Raw genomic sequence first — 19,475 nt, 5'->3', positions numbered from 1 at the left:
AATCAGGAGCAAAAGTTCACTGTGGTAATCAGCTCCGTAGGAAACAGACTGAGATGGCGATTGGGCGAGTGAAGGGGATAGAAACAGGATTGAACTGTAATGCAGATGCAAAAAATCTCAGGTCCGCCCCCATAGACTGGCTCTTTAGAGTTGGCTCACCCTGAGGCTAGGGGGCTGGATCTGTTTACCTCATCAACCAGTCAGGGATATAGGCTATGCTCCCGGACGGAAGAGGTGTGACCTTGGACCACCTGTGAACTGTCAGCAGCCAACACTCCCAAGAGCTGAGGGAATGAGTGACTCAGTCTTGAAGAAAGAATGTGTGGGCACACCATGGCACCCACAAATAATTAATCCCACCTCCTTATTTTACAGGTGAAAAAAGTCCAGAGATGAAATCACATAGCCGGTTAACAGCCAAGCTGGGACATCTCTCGAAATGGTTATTAGAGTGTTCCCACAGGCCTAGTGTACGTGGAAGTTGGCATGGGATTTGATGGAGCTACCCATATGGACGAAAAGGAGAAAGGGAGGTTAGATCAATGGTTCCCAAATCTAGCTGCTACCAGCATCGTGTGTGAAGGCTTACTAGAAGGCAGATTCCTGGGCTCCATTTTCAGAGAGTCTCTTACGAGGGAGTCTGGCACAAAGCCTGAGAATCTGTATTTTAACAAGCGCCCACATGATTTTATGTGGCACATCTCCCAGCCTGCGCCTGGGAACCAGTGTATGAGAAAATAAGACATTGCTGAATAATCTGTACAAAGTATTGTCAAGTGATGTTATCCTGGAAGGAGATCTCATCTGGGTTCAAGAGGGCTCACTCCTGAACTCTGATTTAGTCAACAAATTTTATCAACTTGAAGACTTCAGTAGCATATATATCCAACAAAGAGGATCTCAGAATTGCAAGAGATTGCTAATACTTTAGAAGATCAAATTGAGATTTCAACAGATTTCAACATGTGGCCCTTAAGTATGATTTTACAGATTGATATTTATTGACACTGAAAGTTGTTCACAGTATCTAAAATGAGAGAAAGCAGCAGAGAGGCAGCGGGTATGGTGGATTAGAGCACAGACATTGGAACCTAATGGACTGCATGGGTTCAGATCCCAGCCTTACCGTTTACTCATTATGTGGCCCTGAGCAAGCTTCTTCTTTCCCTGTGCCTCAGTTTCCTCATCTGTAAAATGGGAACAGTGCTATGTAATTATAGTACTTGTCTCATAGGGTTACTATGAGGATTATGTGAGTGAATATGTATAAAGGATTTATAACTGTGCCTGGCACATAGAAAATACTGTAGAAACATTTGCTGTCATTATATGTAATTGTTTCAGTTATCTATTGCTGTTAAAAAAACAAAAACAAAAAACTATCCCTTGGGGTGCCTGGGTGGCTCAGCCGGTTAAGCATCCAGCTTTTGGCTGGGGCGCCTGGGTGGCTCGGTCGGTTAAGCATCCGACTTCGGCTCAGGTCATGATCTCACGGTCCGTGAGTTCGAGCCCCGCGTCAGGCTCTGTGCTGACAGCTCAGAGCCTGGAGCCCGTTTCGGATTCTGTGTCTCCCTCTCTCTCTGCCCCCCCCCCCCCCCCCGTTCATGCTCTGTCTCTCTCTGTCTCAAAAATAAATAAACGTTAAAAAAAAAAAAGCATCCAGCTCTTGGTTTCGGCTCAGGTCATGATCTCACTGTTCGTGGGTTTGGGCCCCATGTCAAACAGAGCCTGCTTGGGATACTCTCTCTCCCTCTCTTTCTCTGCCCCTCCCCTTCTTGCTTTCTCTTTCTCAAAATAAATAAACTTAAAAAAAACAACAACAAAAAACAGACTCAGGCCCAGCCCAGACACAGAGGAGAGGAAATAGACCTCACCTATCAATGAGAGGAGCGGCAAAGAATTTGCAGCCATCTCTAATTGACCACAGAGGTTTACCTCCATGTCTGTCAGTGTGTGTGTGTGTGTGTGTGTGTGTGTGTGTGTGCATGTTCATGCATGCACATGTATGCATATGCATGTTTATGCATAGAGAATGATGTGTGGAAGAGTACATACCAAGATGTAAATGATGGTTATCTTTAAGAGGATGGTTACAATATGGTTGTTATTCTCTTACTTATCCTTTCATCTTTTGCTTTTTTCTCCCTGAATTTTCCAGAATAACGTATGTTACATTTATAAAAAAGAGTAATTTCCATATTTTTTAAAAAGATTTCATTTTTAAGTAACCTCTGCATCCCACATGGGGCTTGAACTCACAACCCTGAGATCAAGAGTTACATGCTCCACTGACTGAGCCAGCCAGACGCCCCAGTAATTTCCATATTTTGAAAAAATATATGAAGATTTAAAATGAATATGAGCTAAAATTGTGATAGTTCTACCAAAAGAAGAAGAAGAAGAAGAAGAAGAAGAAGAAGAAGGTGAAGAAAGAAAAACACTAGCTCAAATCTACACAGCATTAATAAAATCAGAGCGGCTACATGTAGAACAAAGGTCCTAATCCTACTCCCCTCAGCAATCAGACCACACTGAAGTGTTACATGCAGTGCTGGATTCTGAACTCTAAGAAAGATTCACAAAGGGAAACACAACATATGAAGGCGTGAAAGGGGAGACAAAGGGTCTCTAAACTGTTTCTCGTGGAGAAGGATTTAAGTATACTTGGGTTGAAGAGGCTTAGAGGAGTCATGATACAGTGACCTGAGCCCTCATTCCAAATGCAAGGAGAGGTGCCATGGGGAAGAGGCATTAGTATTAGTCCTAAAGAAGTAGGAACATTTTATGGAAGTGACACAAAGGCAGATGTGAGATTCTTCAAACAAAGAAGAACTTTCTAGGTTGTAAAAGAATAAAGCTGGAATGAGCTTCCCAGCAAGGTAATAAACTCCCTGTGCAAGTAGAGACCAGATGCCCATGTCTCAGGGTTCCTAGAGAGAGAAATTCTGCTTTGGGGAGGTGCCTGACCTAAGACCCTTCCCAAATCCCTTCCAAATCCCAGGCTGTATGACCGTAGGCTTACATGGGAGTGAAAATAAAACATATGACCATTTATTTAGGAAGCTTCAGCCTTGTCTTGGCTAAAGGCAGTGGCCCAAAATAAATGAGTTCTTGAGATTCCTCTAACGAGTCTATAAGTGGATATTGCCCTTGCTGCGAAAACATGATAAGTCAACAAATATCATCAAGTGAACAATAGATACACGACAATGTCTGGAGTATTAAGATGTGGTCTCTCGGACCACAGGTTTAAAGTTGGGTTTTTTTTTAATGTTTATTTCTGAGACAGAGACAGAGCGTGAGCGGGGGAGGGGCAGAGAGAGAGGGAGACACAGAATCCAAAGCAGGCTCCAGGCTCTGAGCTGTCAGCACAGAGCCCGACGCGGGGCTCGAACCCACCAACCGTGAGATCAGGACCTGATCCGAAGTCGGTTGCTCAGCCGACTGAGCCGCCCAGGTCCCCCTCAGACCACAGGTTTAAAGTTTAAAAAAAGAGGAAAGACACATAATCACTGTATAAACTTAACATTCTTAAATACTGTCATTACAGATGAGTACCTGTGGGCCTGGCAGGGGCCCAAAATGTAAATGATTGATTTGTAATAGCAAAGAGAGCTTGAGGTGGGGAGAGCTTCCAGTTGCAACTGAGAGATGAGAAATAAGAGCCTGGGGGGCACAGTTGGGGGGGGGGGAGGCAAACGAAGAGAGGCCTTGCTCCATAGCTTCGTGTTAACGTGAACAGCTCTGGTGAAGGAAAGAAGGCTGCGTGCCAGTCTCCTGGGTTGGGCTTTCCTAAAAATAGATCACATTCTATATTTGCTATAATTGTAACCACTTCCATTTACTAAGGATCTACTGTATGGTAGTTGCTTCACATATATTGGCTCATCAAATCTAGTCAGTAACCAGGTAGAGCAATGCCTATTATTTTCAGGGATCAGGGTCCAGAGGAAGGAGGAGCAACGGCCGACCTCCTTTGGCGTGCCTGCCTCACTCACACGAACCTTGGAACTGCCCCTTGCCTCAGCAGCCATCTGTTTAGCATGAACCCTGCTCTCCTGCCCTCAGCTGAGTCCGAGCTCTCCCCCCAGGCATCCGGAACTGTGTCCAAAGAGAGATCTTAGCTTTCCGTGAACTGTAAAATAGACACAAGGACACTGTGGGTGGCCATATTCTGTTATGCTGAGACAGAGAACAGAAGAGACAGAAAGACAGACAGAGAAATCAGATACGCAGAGAAAAAGAGACAGGGAGAGTGCACCACGTGCTGCCTGGTAAGCAGTCACCACTTCCACGGCTCCGTTCTTTCCTGGGACCTGGATGCCTTCCTGCCCTCCAGTATTAAGAGACAGCCCTCTATCTTTAAGTTAAGTCGACCCTTTTTGCATACACTAGCTTGAGCGTCTATTCCTGGCAACCAGTAAGTTTTGAATTAATACAGTGTTTTGTCCATCTGTTAACCAAGGGGCCAGTCTTCCAACTTAGGTTCGTCCATGGGGATCTCCCAGCCCCTTTCTGTCTGCTCCAGAGTGGCAGTTTTAGGGTAACACTTCCTAAAAGGAGGTTTGGCGGGACGGCTTGCTCTCTGCTTCATCAAGGTGGTTTCTGTGCCCGTCAGGGGTCATCTGTCTCATAACCAGCTGCGCTGATGAGGGGAGAGGGCTGTTCGGCAGCTGCTCAACTCGCTCAGACCGTTTAATAGTTCCCCACATCACATCGCCCCCAGAACGTGCACCTTTCCCATGATGTTGTCGCTCTCCAGGTTTCAACGGCACGCCACAGAAACAGATGCTTTGGGAACTTGGGTTCCTAAGCCCCTAGCAGCTACCGCAGCATCTCACCCTGGACCTGCTCCCTATACACTGCTGCTGTCACCCTTGCTAGACCTTCTCGAAAGCCTCTTCCTGGCTCTGCCCACAGGCTCCCCACCTCATTGGAATCGCCTGAACCTCGTACCAATGTCGGTGAGAGCTCTTATGACATATTCCTGCTTCGTCTTCCAAGCTACCTGTCTTGGAAGGGCCTTGGGGCAGGGTCTGCGTCCTATTTGTTTTTGTGTCTCTAGCCCCTGTCGCAGTGGATGGCACATGGTTGGTGCTTGATAAGCGTTTGTGGACGAATCATTAAACCAACGCATTTCTCTCCTGGACTCATTTCATTCACGGTCTCTTCACACGAATGTGCTGACACACCAGCAATACTGTTTTACTTCACTAATATCATTTCTTTTGGGACAAGTTTTTCTTCCCTGTTTTGTCCTTGTCTGCCTGACGGGCTGTAAAGCGAAGGCCTTCCTCTCGCTCTCTTTCTCATCCCTAGCACAAGGCTTTACGAACAACTGGTGTCGATTCGTGGGGGTTTTGGGGTGTATGTTTTGTGTTTGTTTTACAGAGCTCAAAATAATGATACCGTGCTTATTCTTTCACAGGTAGTTTCTCTGATGGCAGTTTCTTCACTGTCCTGTCCTTTTCCCTCCTCTCGTTGTGGCCGGCCCCCTCCTGACAGTGGACATAGTTCAACACAGGGCTTTGGATTCAACGTGAATGAATCCATTACACAAACAGACAGGAGTTTACTCAAACGTCCAGGAATAGAGATATCTATTTAATTGGCCTCATTGAACTTGGAAAAATCTATCGCATCACGTTCCTCAACTTTTTGACAGAGCAAACAAGAACCTCCCAAGTGGCCACTGGGAGATGGCCGCCGTCCCCACCAGTCAGGCCGCGGCTGCGCACCGCGCACTAGGCGAGCTCCCCCGCCTCTGGCCCCAGCTGCTGAAGGTCTTTCACAACAAGGCAGAGACAGTGGCTTGAGAACATGGAATTGGAGCAGACGGGGGAGAACAGGAGAGGGGAGAGGCTTGCCAGCCAGCAGAGGCCTCCATGAGTGAGAAGCAGCTCCGTGGGGGTTATATTGGCCACCCCCACCTCATGGTGGCCAGGGTACTGGTCCCCGGTGGGCAACCCTGAATGCAACTTCGGTGCTGCTGCCTTGCCCTCTGAGTCTTTGGGTTCTCTGGGAGGCAACAGCCCCCTCTGCATCACATCACCTTCTTTTTAGGTGAACCGAGGCAGCCGCCAGAGAGGAATAAATATGACAGAAGAGAGGGAAACTGACATTTAAGGACCTACTTTATACCAGGCACTGTTGTAGGCTCTTCCTTTCTCTCTCCTTTCCCTTCTTCCCTCCCTCCCTCCTTCTTTTTTCTTTTCTTTCCCTCTTTTTCTTTCTTTCTTTTTTTCTTTCTCTTTCTTTCTTTCTTTCTTTCTCTTCCTTCCTTCCTTTCTTTCCTTCTTTCTTTCTCCCTTTCTTTCTCTTCTTTCTTTCTTTCTCTTCCTTCCTTCTTCTTTCTTTCCTTCTTTCTCTCTTTCTCCCTTTCTTTTTCTTCTTTCTTTCTTTCTTGGAATACAACTTTCTAAGAGTCTATCTATGAAATTTTAGGTACTTTCAATTACTAATAATGAATTAATTAATTTCTTTTACTATGTCTGGCTTGCTAGATATTATTCAAAATCTCAATGGCCCAGCATTTCAGCAAAATGCTTGTGACATTGTTCAGCTTTTCAGCTAATAATATACACGAGGGAATTGCCTTTTGTTTTTCTGATCTTCTATGTAGCTCTGAGTGTATGATCAATATCTGTAATCTCATTCTATTCTCAGAGCTGAAAAGTAAGTTGAAGGCTTCAGATGGAAATTTTGGGGATAATATAACTTCAATTGCCTACTGATATCTGTTCTCTCCTTTATCCTTGCCACATCTCCCAGCCTTCCTTGATATAATGGACACGTGGCTAAATTTCTTCCAAAAAAAACCAAAACTGTGAGCAGAAGGGCCGTATGCCATAGGCCTCTACCTGTGAACAGGCTGTGCCTCGTTCTTATTCTTTCCCCTCTTCCCACACACGGGGATCCAAATAAGGTCATGACTTAACTTTGACCATGCAGACAACATCAAGGCCTAGGCGATGGAGAAGCCACAAAATGGAAGAAACTTCGATCCTTAAATGTCAGGTAGATCAGAGCCCCCCACTGCCTGGAGCACTCACCTTGGACTGTCACCTGACAAAGAACTAAACTTCTGTCTTCTCTAAGGCATGGGATTTTTGATGGGTCTCTTTGTTAGAGCAAACTAACCTCACCCTAATGAATACAGAAATTGGTACCAAAAGTATGGTATTGTTACCATAAAAAGCAAAAATATGTGGCATTGGCTTAGCAGTTGGGACATAAGATAATTGATGTGGTTTACTAGAGAGACAGTGTCCTTGTTATGCTGGGGCAAAAACTTGTCAAGATTGTCACCTGCCATTATTTGAAGGACAGACCAATTGCCTAAGCCCCTAAATCTACATGAAGTCGTTGCATAAAACCACATTGTTAGTATATACTGGCTGCTCCTTCCTGTTTTTTAGTAATACACTGCAACAGAGTGCTGGCAAACACTGGCCAGACCGCCATGAACCCAGAAATAGGGATCTTTAAAGTCAATTGCCTCTCTACCCAAAACAAGAAGATATAAAACTATAGTTGTCTAGAGCATTTTTCAAAGGTCAGTTAATACTTCTTAGCCGAACCAAGAGCCAGGCCTGTGGCAAAGGTGAGACTAAGGGTCTAGGAATTTACCCTGAAGCCTATCATTTCAGATGGACTCAATGTAGCCACTATTAAAATGAGAGAGAGAGAGAGAGAGAGAGAGTTATTGATCAATCAAGGAAGCAAAGAAATAAAGCAGCTTTACGAACGATGTTCAGAAAAGAACTTTGGGAATGGTGACTGGTTCATGGAACTGACTGAAGCTTTTACGGTTTTTAGACTTTTACATTGCCAAAGAAACAAGCCTCATCCAGAAAAAAAAAAAAAAATCTCTAAGTCTTCAAGGCATAAAGAAACCCTTGGCCTTGAGCCTCTGACATAAGCCCCAGTAGGAAGCCAGCTGTGAAATTTGCATGGCACCAAAGAGGGCTTAATCCAGAGCTCACTTCAAATGCTGCCAGGAAGAAAAATAGATGCCAGAATAACCTCAAGAAGGCAAAGCCATCAGCCACGAAGGTCAATGGACATACCTCTTCCATACTCTTTACCACTTCTTGCCAGCTGGGATTAATCACGTTGTTTGCATGTAGCTATTGGTCATTTTCATTGGCTGATGGTATTCCTTTGTAAGAATACACCATAATTTAGCCATTCTATCTTTTATAGATATTTAGGTTGTTTCTGGGTTTTTTTGTTATCATGTTATGAACATTCTTTTACATATTTCTTGGTGCACAAGTGGACAGAGTTCTCTAGGGTAGGTAGATTCTTAGGGGTACAATTAATGGGTCATTAATTACTCAGTAATGTCAAACTCTCATAGTGATTGTGCCAATTACAGCCCCTCCTACAGTGTATTTGTGTTCCCTTTGTCCCATACCCTTGTCTGATGTGTTATTTCTGGATCTTCTAATATTGTCTAACTGGTAGAGGCATAACGTTGTGTTGTTGGGGTTTAATTCACATTTCCCAACTTCTAATGAGGTTAAATATCTTTTTATATTATTTATTGGCCATCTGGACTTGCCCTTTTGTGCCTATTCAAAACTTTTGAGTAGAACTATTGGGTTGTCTATCTCTTTCATATTAACTTTTAGGAATTCTTTTATGTAACAATTATTACATAATGTTGCAAATATTTTCTCCCACCTTGGGGCTCATCTTTTCACTCACTATCTGGTCTTCTGATGATGATGAGAAGTACTTAATTTTAATGTGATTAAGCTTAATTTTTTTAATTCCTCAGTATGCATTTCCCTATCTATGGTTCATACTCAGAATGTCTGAGAGATGGTCTAATTATCTGCCCAAGCATAGTATAGGGCAATGTGATTGGATGATACTCTCACGCAAAACCATTTCTAGGCGGCCTACAGGTATCTGTGTTAGGATCAGTGTTAATCTCTGGGCCTATTTACTATCCCTAAGGTAGGGGAGTACCATTTAAAAAAAAAAAAATGAGGGGTGCCTGGCTGGCTCAATTGGAAGAGCATGTAACTCTTGTTCTCAGAGTTGTGAGTTTAAGCCTCATGTTGGGTGTAGAGATTACTTAAATAAACTTAAATTAAAAAATTAAATAAAACAATAACTGATGGGACAGGTATAAATTAGACAAAGGACAATATATTTAAGTTAAGAAATGTTACTTAATAACAACAAAGCTCTTAATAATCCATATCCAGACATGAAGAAAATAAACAGAAAACTTTCTAAAAATTATGTCATTCCATAGTGTGGGATTTTGCAACTCAAGTATTTGGTGATTGAATACTTAACAACAACAACCTACCCTAAAATGCAATTTGCAGGCAGCTGATTGATTAGATTCTGGTGATTGCAAAGTTAGTGCTGGGAAGTAATACAGTTAACATTTCATGAAAGTATTTTGAAGTGACTACAATTGCAATCTAAAAAGTGGCAGACCAGTCTAAAAAAGGAGAGTCCATGAGTTCAGATTTGCCAGTGTTCATCAAGGAAATTCCAAGAGAGAGCAGGACTGGATACACAAGAACGTTCCCGTCACTTCAGGCAGCTCTGTTTCAGTTTTAGAAAAATAAACTATTCAAATCAGAAGCTCAGGTGAGGAGGGGAGCTTTCAGAGACCTGTGTGAGGAGAATTGCTCTACAGACAAGACGCAGAGAGCCAGAGGGGAACTGTACTAGGATCAGGAGTTTATCCAACCCAACAAGCATTTCTTGCCTACCATATCACAGACGCTACAGTGGATACAAAGTTGAAGATAAAGTTCAGTTCAGTACCCTTGCGTGGCAAGTTCCAGAGAATGAGGCTCCAATTAATAAGTAGTGTTTTTTTGGCTCATGTCTACAGAAGTTCAGGCTTCAGTGTTGGATTAATTCAGTGGCTCCTGGGTCATCTTCCCTCTGCGTACTGACATCATCTTCAGGTTGGCTTCCCACGTTGTGACACAGCTCTTCTAAAGGCCTGGATTTCCCAAAGAGAGGAAAGCTTTCATGGAGGTTCACTTTTTCTTTTTTCATTTTTTTTTAAAGTTTATTTATTTTGAGAGAGAGAGAGAGAGCAGAAGTGGGGGAGGAACAGAGGAAGGAGAGAGAGAATCCCAAGGAGGCTCCACACTGTCAGTGCAGAGCCGGATGCAGGGCTCGAGCTCACAAACAGAACTGTGAGATGATGACCAGAGCCAAAATCAAGAGTCGAATGCTTAACCAACTGAGCCACTGTCCTCCAGGGGCCCCTGGAGGTTCACTTTTAAAAGCAAAGACACTTTTTTCCCAGAAGCACCTAGCAAAGTTAACTCCATTTTTCATTGGTCCAACTGGACCATGTGCTCCTTTCAAAACCAATCCCCACATCCAAAGAAATGTCATGCATTGACTGGTTCAGAAACCCAAGCCTAAACCAGTTGCCTCGGCACAACAGGAACTACCTTTAGGCAATAAAATCCCATCTTTTTGGTTGGGGTGGGGGAGTGGAGTCATCCTTCCCCAAAGCTAATAGGCCAGAAAGTAAACACCTGAGTGAAAATCAGGGTGGTGTCAGGGAATCGCACAAAGGATGAGGTGCCATTTTCCTATTACAGTCTCCCTCTGCAAGGAGTTTACAGTTGAAAGGGGGAGACAGGGTTGTAATCTGCTCATAATGAAAAGTGCCCGGGGGGGGGGGGGGGGAGGGGTGGGGCTGGGTGGCTCAGTCAGCTATGCGTCCCACTCTTGATTTCGGCTCAGGTCATGATTTCACGGTTCCTGAGTTCGAGCCCCACGTCAGGCTCTACTAAGATCGCAGAGCTTATTTAGGATTCTCTCTCTCTCTCTCTCTCTCTCTCTCTGCCCTCCCCCGCTTGTGCTTATGTGCAGGCACTCTCTCTTTCTAAACAAATAAGTAATTAAACAAACAAACAAGCAAAGAGTGACAGGAGAGATGCAAAATGCTACGGGAGAAGGAGGAGAAAATGCTCAGAGGAGAAGGCCACTTGTGGTACCTGAGGGTCGAGGAGCTGAATCATGACAGATGCATTTTTGAAAGATACGGAGGCTAAGTGTGTTGGATCCAGAGCGCAGGAGGAGAAATGCAGTTCAGAGGAAGGAGGCAGGAAATTAGTTAGGTCTATAGTAACATTCAAACATCCAAATGAAAATGTCTGAAATCTCCTGCGTAGTACTCCGGGCAGCATTTTAAGGAAGTAGGTAAACAGGAAACGACTGACAGACATCTGACGACAGCAGTGGTGATTATTATAACACAGTGATACTTGGTGATCTCTCAGTGTCTTTTATCTGTCTCTGGTCCAGGCGAATAAATAGAACAGCGGCCGACATGCATTAGATGCTTTACTGACGTCATCGTTCACTCTGTTGAGTATCCGACAGGCGTTAACTTGTTAAAACTTCACAGCAACACAGCAAAGTGATTACTCTTACTGTTCCCATTTGACAGATGAGGCACAGGAAAGTTAGTTTGCATTAAAAAGTGGGTAATAGGGATGAGAAAAAACTATCCAGTATTGAAAAATGTCTAAATGGAAAACGCACTCACCACAGTGCGCAGGACTGTTAAAACGGCCCTGAGAGCTGAAACCGTGCAAAGGGATGTTTGTAAATAATGAGAAAAATTACAATTGTTTGGTGACCTTCAAATATTTTTTTAAATGTTTATTTATTTATTTTTGAGAGAGAGCACCAGTGGGGGAGGGGCGGAGAGAGAGAGAGAGAGAGAGAGAGAGAGAGAGAGAGAGAGATGGAGACACAGAATCTGAAGCAGGCTCCAGGCTCTAAGCCGTCAGAACAGAGCCTGATGCAGGGCTCGAACTCATGGACTGTGGGATCATGACCTGAGCCGAAGTTGGGACGCTTAACCGACTGAGCCATCCAGGTGCCCCGACCTTCAAATATTTTTGTCAAAACATTTAAAATTCTCTGCCAGTTGTAAATGTATCAGGACATGAAAAAAAAAAAAAAGCAATGCTAATGTTTATTTAGTACCCTGCAACTTAAAACATTAGACACATCACAAAGAAAAGTATTTTATTTCTTTCTAAAAAAAAAAAAAAACATATCAGGAGTAGTTTGAACAGTGCCTTCTCCTCATGTAACATACAACACAGACTGAGCATTTTTTTAATGCCTTGGCAAACCGTCAACTTCCTTTCTAAGATTGGATCAGTTTCCAACATTTTATCATTTGGACTTTCCATTTTGTGAAACACCTCCCAGAGTGCCTTCCATGTGAACATTTTCCTGGTGTCACTTCCTCTCAGACACCATCATCCTTTTCGTCACCAGCACGTATGTCCCTGAGCTTGCCTTTGCCGACATCCTCCAGCTGTATCTGTGGTCTCGGATGGCGGGAACACCAACATACCCACAGTCGTGATCTCCCATTTCACCTTCAGTATTATCACTTTCCATGTCTCTGGTGCATGTCCATCTCTGTCGGCCAATGCTCTCTTTCGATTATCCATTTTTGTACAATGTCGTGTGGGTTTATTGCTGGGGGACAGGCAGGCAACTCAGCACATGCTTCCCTGTCTGCCAATGAGCCCAACAACAGATGGGCGGTGACCAACAACCAAGCGACAGCCTTTAAAAGAAGTGATGGGACAGCTCACTGATCGTGACATGCGTCGGGTTTTTATGCAGTGACTTGAGCACTGAAGAGCTAGCAGCAGAACGTGTGCTCTACGCAATTACTCACGGTTAATATACCGTGGTAACTGAAATTTGAACTGTGTTGTGGACGGACTGTTGTTATCTAACTCAACCATGGCAACCGCAATCCATGCATATCAGAACCATGCAAAGTGAAGACCGCCTGTATATACAAGGTAGGGCAATTCTCTGATAAACCCCCATGTCTCCATCACCCGGCCTCAATAATTATCAACCTCTGGCCAGTCTGGTTTCTGTGAGACCCCGCTGGCTCTCCACTTCCTGCATTATTTTGAAGCAAATCCCAGGTATTTGATCATTCCAGACGTAAATATCTCTATTTGTGATTCAAAATGGGCATTTAAACTCAGCTCTGTCAAATTCCACCTTCGAAGCCCTTAACAACTACATTCTCCAGCTTCCTGAGGAAGTTAGTAGACCCAGAGAAATGGAATAATACATTAGCAGTATTTACTCTTTTCGTCCTGACAACAACCCTTTGAAATATTATTGTCTCTATTCTTTCCAATGAGGAAACTGAGGCACAGAGGAGCCAAGTAACTTGTCCAAGATCACCCAGTGAGTAAGAAGTTGAGTCGGACTTTAAATTCAGATCTCCTGATTCCACATCCCTTCTCTTTTCTGTACATCACAGCTGCCTGGGAGGGGGGCCTTAAACTTCCATCGTTTACTTTCTCCTGTCCCCAACCTCCTGCATCACTCAGCCCCCGGCTATGGCCGAGCACTGGGGAAACCATATATTATCTCTTTCTCTCTGCACTTCCAGTCTTATTGGAGTGTGCTTCTGACGGAAAAACAAAAACAAAACCAGAAACAGAAAATCATCACGGACTCAGTACAAACCCTTGTGTAGGTGTTGACTCTTCCCAGTGCTGGGGAAATGGTTCCCATTGGCTCTGAGTCCGTCACCAGGGCCAACTTGCTCAAACCCAAGCCTGGGTCTGTCAGCAACCCCTCCTCCACAGGTGTCTTCTCTGTCATGGACTCAGAGCAAAGCCCCACCGTGCAGGTTACTGGATTGAAACCTGGCATGCCCTCCACCCCCAGGCCTTATCTGGGCCTGAGTTAAATCACTCTCTGCTTCCTGATTAAACACCTCAGCCCTTGAGTGGGGCACTCTTGGTGCCGAGCCTCTGGCAAGGGGAGAAACACTGCCTTGAGTTCCCTGATATGGTGGAAAAACCGCAGAGAAGAGAAGAAGCAGGAGGAGAGGGAGGAGGGGAAGGAGAAAGGAAACCCCACCTATCAGTCTATTGGCCCTTCCCTGAACCCTGCCACTAATTCTTTTTCTCCTGTAATTAAAAAAAAAAAAAGTTTATTTATTGATTTTTTTTTAATGTTTATTTTTGAAAGAGAGAAAGAAAGAGCACAAGCAGGGGAGGGGCAGAGAGAGAGGGAGACACAGAAGCGAAGCAGGTTCCAGGCTCTGAGCTGTCAGCACAGAACCCGACGCGGGGCTCGAACTCACAAGCCGTGAGGTCTTGACCTGAGCCGAAGTTAAATACTCAACCGACTGAGCCACCCAGGCGCCCATATTTATTGATTTTTTAGAGAGAGCGTGAGAGCAAGCAGGGGAGGGGTGGACAGAGAGAGACAGAGAATCTCAAGCAGGCTCTGTGCTGCCAGCACAGAGCCCAGCACGGGGCTCAATCCCCAGAACCATGAGACCATGACCTGAGCCTGAATCAAGAGTCAGCCGCTCAACTAACTGTGCCACCCAGGCACCCCATCCTGCCACTAATTTTGATGGGACTTGCTGTGCCCCGGCTCACGATTCCTCAAGCACTAAGAGAGTAGGCCTGATAATGGCCTCTCTGCTCACTTTCCTTTACCACTGCAGCTTTCAGATTTCCCTGTGAGCCTTCCTTCTATTCCAGAATGAAAGCATATTTTCTCTCCTGCTCCTGGATGGAGTCAAGCGGGGCAGGGTCCTTTGTGTCCCCTTTGGCTGCAGTTTCCCTACAGTCCCAGAAGTAACTTTGGGTGTGCCTGGGACAAAAATACTTAAGAAAGGAGGTAGGAGACACCAAGAACAGGGGGACTGGAAGCTGCCAAAAATGGAAGACATGGGTGGCTCAGTTTAATGTCTATTTTCGTACCAGGCCCTGTTGCCTTACATATAGCATCCTGTTGATTGAAATAGATGGCTGCTATTTTGTCTGACCAAATTCAGCACCTTCCCCCCTCACCTCCACCCCTCCCCCCCCCACACCTCAATTCTTATTTTTGTTAACAGCATTTACAAAGACCCTTTCCTCTAGGGAATTTCCTCTCCCCATTGCACCAGTAGATTCTGGTGGGACTGCCAATACAAAGTCCTTCTCCCCTCCCAAGGGTGGTCATACAACCCAGATATGGCTAATCAGAGACTTCTTTGGGCTCATATATACTAATATGGAGAAAGAGAAGTCCTCTTTCCCTCTGAGTTGCTGAGCAGAAATTAAAGAAATCAAAGTATTTGAAACCACTGCCACCACTTGTATGGAGGAAGCTCATTTATAGTAGGAGAAAATGAGGGCAATTACAGAAAGAAGCAGAGCTGATTGTGTGTGTGTGTGTGTGTGTGTGTGTGTGTGTGTGTGTGTAGAAAGAATGATTGAGACAGATATCTTTATCTAGCCAGCCAGCCAGCCAGCCATCTATCTATCTATTTATGAGAGCGGGTAGGGAAGTAATCTGAAACTATTTTAGTCTCTGGGTTAAGTCATAAATGTAAACTGGCAACACCTTTGGGTATCACTCCTTGTATAAGTCATTTATTTAGTCAGTCACTGGAGAGCCAAGATTCTCTCCAGGTTTCTCTGATCTCCTGGCCTCTGCTGCTGGCCCTCTGCCAAGCTGCCTCCTAAAGGTGGGTAAAACTTGGTCCTGCTCCAAAGAAACAAAGTCTGCAAGGAAGTTAGACCTTTATAAACCACTACAAAGCAAAGCAGAACACAGCGCTATAACGTAGATACAAGGAACATTCAGTGGGATGTACAGGGGAGTGATTATGCCTCAAGTCAGCCCGGGGCCAGCTTTGGGGGATTCCGAATACTTGGATGCCCAGATTAACCCCAGAGTGGTCTCCTCAAGTCACTTTGGACTTGTATGGGCACTGGCCATTCATTGATGTGCAACCAGCAATTATCACAAACTTGAACAGAAACTTATTGCTTCGAGCAGTGGCCACTGTTTGTAGAGCTCAGCGTTGTTTGTGACTCTGCCAATCATATTTAGAGTTGCCCCGAAACCTTTGCTCTGAAGTCGGCCCCACCCCACTGCCGATCACCACTCTGCCACCTGATCCGTTGGACGGCATTACTTCCTGCTCCAGCCACAGTGAGCCTGCAGCCAAGTAGCGGTTGGAGAAAGGTAAGTGTGGATATTTATTTCCCAGGCATTTACCAAGGGAAATGAGTTTGTACGTGCCATTTACAAGCTACTTGCAAAACATGCAGTAAATTTAGTTGATTATTCCCAGAGTCTAAAACAGTGGTTTTCAATCTTGTCTTTTTCCTCCTTGAGCCCACTCTAAGCCGGGCAAGTAGTCCATAGCCAATCAATCTCTTCCTTTCCCATGTACTAATGGAAAAATAATTCAAGAATACTATTGAGGGGCCATTACAAAGTATGTTTTGGGAGATTAAGTGTACACATGCTTTAGCAATTAGGGCATAAATGATTCATATTCAAACAGCAATGCATGATGGTCTTTGAGTCTAATTACTGGAAAATTAAAAGCCAAAAAATACAAAAAAAAAAAAAAGCCAAAAAATACAGTTGAAACAACTATGCAACGCTAGTCACTTTAACCAAACACATCACAACTAACTTGATAATGATGAAGCAAAGTTAACAGTAATTATAATTAGAAGCAAGAATGGCAGCACTTGAAGACCTCAACTCACACAGGGCAGTATAGAGTAATGACAAAGCGCCATCCAGAGAAAGTGGGCAAGGGTCCACCAGAACTTTCTCTGAGAGCCAGACTTCTTGGTGGAATATTAAATTAGAATCCTCAATAGAATTTAGTAGCTCGTTGATTCTGGTTTATGAATTCCAAATTAGATTAACCTTTCATAATTCACTTAGCATGCTATTACTAAGTAGGTCTTAGATGTACATAAAAGCAATCATATGCATTTGTAAATAGTTTGTCCCAAAGGACTAATGAGAAGGTGAACTTTCTCAGGTCAGTTTGAGGTCCATCAGGTGTGCCTTGGGTTGCTTTTGAGAATCACTGGGAGGAAGGCTCTGCAACACAGCTAATTGCTATTTGCAGGGGTCGTAGACAAGGCAGGAGTGAGATATGAGAGCCAGGGACATTAATTCCAACTCTCTTGACTTCTACAGTAAGAGTTAAGTCAGGACCTCAGGAGAAAGCAGTGTTCCAACCTGACACTCCCAGTTAAGTTAGCATGGAGGTCAGCGTGACTTGGAAATTTTCACACTTGTTAATTAAAAAGAGCAACCTCCTCAACGCAATGACGATGGATGCTGGCAACTCCCAGATTTATGATATTCTATTTGTGATGACGAAATTAAATGAAGGCAAGACTAGGAAGCAGTCTGCCAGAAAAATCTGGTTGTACCAGTCTCCAGAGGGGACAATGCCCTGTTTTTCTACCTCAGAAGAGAACGCCTTACAATTGTAACACTTTCAACCTTTCAAAATACATTTGCGTATGTTACTTAATCTCCAGCGAAGAGGTATAATTTCTGACATGACCAGAGGGTTTGCAGCTCCCTACCCTCTTTACTTCCCCTTTGTTCAATATTCTCCTTCCTTCTTGGGTTCATATCCCTTTTAATCAGTCCTTTCTCTCTTGTTCTTTCTGCTGGCTTTCTTAGCTTTAGCAGCTCACTCAAGGCCCTGCTTAGTCTGGATTTTTCAGGGTTACTCAGAGTTAAAAGAGGTGGCTGATCCCGGAATCAAAATCTAATTCAACCTAGATATGTTGGGTCCTTTAAAAAAAATTTTTTTTGGCTTTCCAAATGAGTCAAGTAGAACCCTTCATGTAAAGTGACTTCAGTCCTGGATAAATGGTCTTAGGTAAGTAGGCTTATGAATTGAGAGTGATCACGCATAGTGTAGGCTGTCTTGTACCTCTAGCCTCGAGCTAACCAGCTCGATAAGAGCTTCCATGTATCTTGTGAAATGCAAAGGTCAGTAATTTGAGGAGTGATATGGGTTGACCTGTGTCCCTCACCTCCTACCTCCATCACAATTCACGTGTTGGATCTTAACCCCACAGTACTTCAGAATGTAGCCTGATTTGGAGATAGGGCCTTTAAAGAGGTAATCAAGTCGAAATCAGGGCATTAGGGTGGGACCTGATCCTATAGGACTGGAGTCATCATAGCAACAAGAAATCTGGACACAGAGACACAAATAGAGGGACAACTAGGTTAAGAGATACAAGAGGAAGGCAGCCATGTACAAGCCAAAGGGAGAGGCCCAGAGCAGTGCTTCCCTCATAGCTCCCGGAACGAGCCAACCCAGCCCACAGCGTGACCTCAGACTTCCAGCCTCCAAAGCTATAAGAAAGTACATTTCTATTGTTTAAGCCACGAAGTGGTGCTTTTTACAGCAGCCCTAGCAAACAAATACAGGGAACAACAGAGACAAGGAGACCAATTTTTCCTACCCCTTTGTGGGATTATTTTCAGAACTGAATAAGCTAATAGATGTAAGAGCACTTTGCAAATAGTTTAAACCACCATGAAGACAAAAGGGATTGGTAAAAATAGAGTAGCATTCCCTAGCTACCATTTTAAACTACCATTTTGTTTGAAGTTTATTTATGTATTTTGGGGGAGGGGGACAGAGAGAGAGGGAGAGAGACTCCCAAGCAGGCTCCACGCTGTCAGTGTGGGGCCCAATGCAGGGCTTAGACCCGCGAACTTCAAATCATGACCTGAGTCAAAATCAAGAGTTAGGATGCTTAACTAACTGAGCCACCCAAGTGCCCCAAAACTACCATTTTTAAGAGTCACCCCCTTACACACATGCATACTTAAATCCCCTTCCCTGATTTATTTTCCTCTCTATAACTCTTATCACCTTATGACATAGTATATATTTTACTTATTTATGTTGCTTATTGTCTGTTTCTTCCCAGGAGTGTGAACTTTCTATTTTGTTCATTGCTATCTCTCCAGCACCTAGAACTTTGTCTGGTATGTGGCAGGTCCCAAAACACACTTAGTGATCGAATCATAAATGGATATTCATATCTTCTCCTCTCCATGAGGCCATCACCTACTAATCTTTTATGACAAATGGGTATCTCCTCCCTTAGGAAACCTCCCAAGGTCACTATCCTCTTCCATCCTCTTAAATGGGTTGTTCCCTCATTGCCCTGACCACATCACACTTCCATGCCTCCCTCACTGTGGGTTCTTGAAGGTAGGGTCCACCAAGACATATGTATCCTGTATCCCAAGCAGATGGCTCTGAACCTGAACCTTGCTGGGTGCTCCATACTTGATTATTGAATGAGCCAGTAACTGGGGAAAAAGGGAAGGGCAGAGAAGGATCAGAATTGGCTCACTAGGATAGCAAGTGCTAGTGAGGATCTGGAGGAAAGGGAGCACTGTTGGTGAGAATGTTACTTGGTGCCACCACTATGGAAAGCAATATGAAGCCTCCTCAAGAAATTGAAAATAGAAGTACCATATCACATCGTCCAGCCATCCTACTTCTGGGTATATATCCAAAGGAGATGAAATCACTATGTTGCAGAGATATCTTCTCTCTCATGTTCATTGTAGCTTTATTTATAATAGCCAGGATATGAGGGGCACCT

At 44.2% G+C, this 19,475-nt stretch overlaps 1 protein-coding gene across 2 annotated transcripts in view; it reads left to right on the top strand.

Annotated features, from left to right (window-relative positions):
• Window positions 1-12,823: 12,823 nt before the first annotated feature.
• The window catches only part of LPGAT1 (lysophosphatidylglycerol acyltransferase 1), a 119,673-nt gene continuing 113,021 nt past the window's right edge, over window positions 12,824-19,475 (top strand). The window contains exons 1-2 of one of the 2 annotated variants that reach the window (XM_086693393.1): window positions 12,824-12,839; window positions 15,906-16,038. The gene's annotated coding sequence lies outside the window, so the exon portion shown is untranslated. Of the gene's footprint in view, window positions 12,840-15,905; window positions 16,039-19,475 lie in introns of those variants that run through there. The other variant, XM_086693392.1, reaches the window with a different exon arrangement.

Source organism: Puma concolor, chromosome E4 (genome assembly GCF_028749965.1).
Source record: "Puma concolor isolate L17-30 chromosome E4, mPumCon1.1.hap2, whole genome shotgun sequence".
NCBI classification, from domain to species: Eukaryota; Metazoa; Chordata; class Mammalia; order Carnivora; family Felidae; genus Puma; species Puma concolor.
Note: the sequence above shows the minus strand (reverse complement) of the source record. Positions and strands in the feature narration are given on the sequence as shown.